Genomic DNA, 4019 nt, shown 5'->3' on the forward strand with positions numbered 1-4019 from the left:
CAGCCGCACGGGGGCGTCAGAGATCCCAACCTGCGAGCAGAATTTTTACGACGCTTTGCGACAGTTCGTCTCCTTTCTTTCTCTATTTTAAAACAGTCCCGAATGGTTACGGTACATACACCGATACGATAGCTAATATTTGCATTCAGAGAATTTTTGTTTATTATTTTTTTTTCCAAGAGAAAAAAAATCTTATATTTCTTAAAATAAAATAACTGAAGTCTTTATACGTATCATTGATTTCAATGGACGTCGTCCATGTACAATACCACAGCACCCTCTAGTGGATCAATTTGAAATAAACAACAACAAAAAATAACACAACTCCCTAATTTATTTGGATTGATGGTTTATTACAAACTAAATGAAATTATCAGATTTTAAGATAATGTCATATTATGGAATGTTTACCTGGAGAAAATTAGATTTTTAATTTTATGCCAAATATCTTTCCTACCAACAACAGTTAATACTGTTTGTCAATTGGAAATCAGAGTCAGCTTGCAAGATAAATAAATTATATGTTTTCATGGGAATTCTTTCTCAGAGAACGTTTCTTTTATCATTAAAATTTATCATAAACATCTCTTGTACACAACATATTAATAAATATGCGGTTGACAGACTTATGATCAAATTTGATAAATTTGGGAAAAACAAAACCGTAGAACACATTTGTAACTATGACGACATGTAAATATTTTATAATCTAAGGGCAATTCCTTAAGTAAATCCTAACTTCCATAAAAAAAAAAAATTACTTTTTATGTCTCTAAAGGGTTTTTTGTGAAGGTGCCTTAACAATAATGGATCCCATGTCAGTGTGGAATCAAGTCTTCCGTTATCCTGTATATTCTGTATCACAATTTTGCTTTTTTTTTTTAGTCTTTTCATTTCCTATGCTGCTTCTACTTAATCAGTGCAGTCTGTCAGTTGTAATTGTTATAGTGAATGGAGCACATTCAACATCAACAAACCATGGTTCACTGCTAAGCTGAGGCAACTACGTCAGGACAAAGAAGAGGCCTACAGGAGTGGTGATTGGGACCGGTACAAGGAAGCCAAGAATAAGCTGACAAAGGAGATCAAGGCCACAAAGAGGACCTACACTGCAAAGTTGACATACTAGTTTTCTGCCAACGACTCTACTGCAGTTTGGAAAGGCCTGCTGACCATCACCAACTACCGGAGACCATCCCCCCGCCCCTCAGACAGTTACCACCTTGCTGAGGAGCTTAACGACTTCTACTAAAGGTTTGAAAGAATTTAACCGTCCCCCTCAGCCATCATTTCCATCACACAGGATCGACCTGCAATCCCAACCTCCCCCACACCTGCCCCTCATCTGCACGGAGGATCTGTGAACGAGATGTGCGCCAACAGTTCCAGAAGCAGAAGATCAGAAAAGCTCCAGGCCCCGATGGAGTCTCTCCCTCCTGCCTGAAAGTCTGTGCTGACCTGCTAGCTCCCATCTTCACCAGGATCTTCAACAGCTCCCTGGAGATGTGTGTGGTCCCTGCTTGTCTCAAACTCTCCACCATCATTCCAGTCCCCAAGAAGTCCCCAGTCACAGGATTAAATGACTACAGACCAGTCGCCCTGACCTCAGTGGTCATGAAGTCTTTTGAACGACTGGTGCTGGACCACCTGAAAGTCATCACTGACCCGCTGCTAGACCCCCTGCAGTTTGCCTACAGAGCGAACAGGTCAGGGGATGACGCAGTCAACATGGCTCTCCACTACATCCTGCACCACCTTGGATCTGCAGACACGCATGCACGGGTCCTATTTGTGGACTTTAGCTCTGGATTTAATACCATCATCCCAGAACTTCTCCACCGCAAAATGTCCCAGCTCACTGTGCCTCTCCCCACCTGTCAGTAGCACCAGTTTCCTGACTGACAGGAGGCAGCAGGTGAAACTTGGATGCTTTACATCCAGCACCCGGATCCTTAATACTGGCGCCCCCCAGGGGTGTGTTCTCTCCCCTCTGCTCTTCTCCCTCTACACCAATGATTGTAGATCAGGAGCCCCCTCTGTGAAACTCTTGAAGTTTGCAGACGACACCAAAGTCATTGGGCTCATCCGGGATGGTGGTGATCATGAACCTGCATACAGAGGAGAAGTGGAGCGGCTAGTCCTCTGGTGCAGCCAGAACCACCTGGAGTTGAACCCACTTAAAACGGTGGAGATGACAGTGGACTTCAGGAGGACCCCCCCCCCCCCACTCACAATTCTCAACAGCACTGTACCCTCAACAGACTCACACAGGTTCCTAGGGTCCACCATCTCAGGGGACCTTAAGTGGCCCACTCACATTGACTCACTCCGGAAAAAGGCTCAGGAGAGATTGTACTTCCTGCGACAACTCAAGAAGTTCAACCTGCCTCAGGGGCAGCTGACCATCTTCTGCAAGGCAATAATCCAAGCTGTCCTGACCACATCCATCAAGGTCTGGTTTGGATCGGCAACTACACACGACAGGAACAGACTTCAGAGAATCATCAGATCTGCTGAGAGGATTATTGGTTCCACTCTTCCCTCCATTCAGGACCTGTACCGGTCCAGGGTCAGGAAGCGGGCTGGCAGAATTGCAAAGGACACCTCTCATCCCAGACATTGCCTTTTCGGCCTTCACCCGTCAGGACGGCGCTTTAGGACTATGCGCACCAAAACCACTCGCCACAAGGACAGCTTCTTCCCCCGGGCTGTGTAACTCTAATGAACTCCTGACTCCAGACCACTCAAGAACACTGAACAAAACCACAGAAACTGTCACACCAGAACTACTGTTGCATTTTTTATTTAGTTATGTTTAAATGTTCCTATATCGACCTCATAGTACTTTCTTTTTATTTTTTATCCTCTCCTGTCTTACTCCTTTAAACTTTTTTCATATCTTTCTAGTTTGCACGAGAGCACAAGACACAGAAGCCAAAGTCCTTGTACATGCAATGTACTTGGCCAGTAAAGCTGATTCTGCTGACATTTCTCTAGAACAGTCAATTCAAATCAACAATAAATAGTCAAAAAATCTTTTCAAAAATATTTAAACTGTGTTCTGTTTAGTTTTTTAATTAGTACTAATTCATGGTCAATTCAAAGATCACTTGGCCCACTTACTAAAACTTAGGTCTCATTGAGTTACATTAATTACATTACATACAATTTGATCAATTTAACTGTCCAACTTTTATGAATGCATGTAAGGCAACCACGTGTCTTATTTAATGGCAGCTCTTACTGTGCATTACTTTAAAAATTAAAAATGTTTCATGCACATTCAAGCATAATTGAGTTCTTGTATGCCGTGGATGGATGTTTTTTTCAGCATGAAGGGGAATAAAACTTGTTTTGACCATCAGTTTTAAGAAGTCTCAATTGATTACATGATTCATTGATCTTCACTCAAGATTGTTGCCCTGCAAGAAAAGATTTTTTGTGCTTTGGTTAGAATAAACACTAAATCTGATGTTGACGTAAACGATATATTAACTTATAATGATATGGTATGTAGCCTTCTGTGAAAGGCTACTTTGCGTCATTATGACAGTGTTCTTCACTGGTAAATTAAATTGCTATCATTGTACTAACTTGTGATTGCTATTTTTATTTTTGTTTTGGCAACACTTTGGTACTAATGGTCAGTTGACTGAAACAAAGTACAAGTTTCAAAATAAAACAAAGGCTATTGGTGGCATTCAACATTTCAAGAAATGCAATTGTTAATTTATAATCAACTGCTCAATATGTCATGTTAACATTTCTTTAAAACTGTGTTTCAAAGAAGAAGCAACGATTAAAAAAGTGAACTACTGTGTTAAATTTGATTAACATTAAAAAACAGTATGCACCAGAAAACACAAAAAACAGTTTTCGAGGCCACACGATTTATGTACAGTATTTCGTGCAGGGAATTCGAAATCCCAAATTGAAAGTGAATTTCCAATTGTCACCAGTAGTCGGTGCTGTGGCTGCTTTTACAACAAAATACACGAAGAAAAAAAATTGATCAAATG

Source organism: Oryzias latipes, chromosome 3 (genome assembly GCF_002234675.1).
Source record: "Oryzias latipes chromosome 3, ASM223467v1".
Classification (NCBI taxonomy): domain Eukaryota; kingdom Metazoa; phylum Chordata; class Actinopteri; order Beloniformes; family Adrianichthyidae; genus Oryzias; species Oryzias latipes.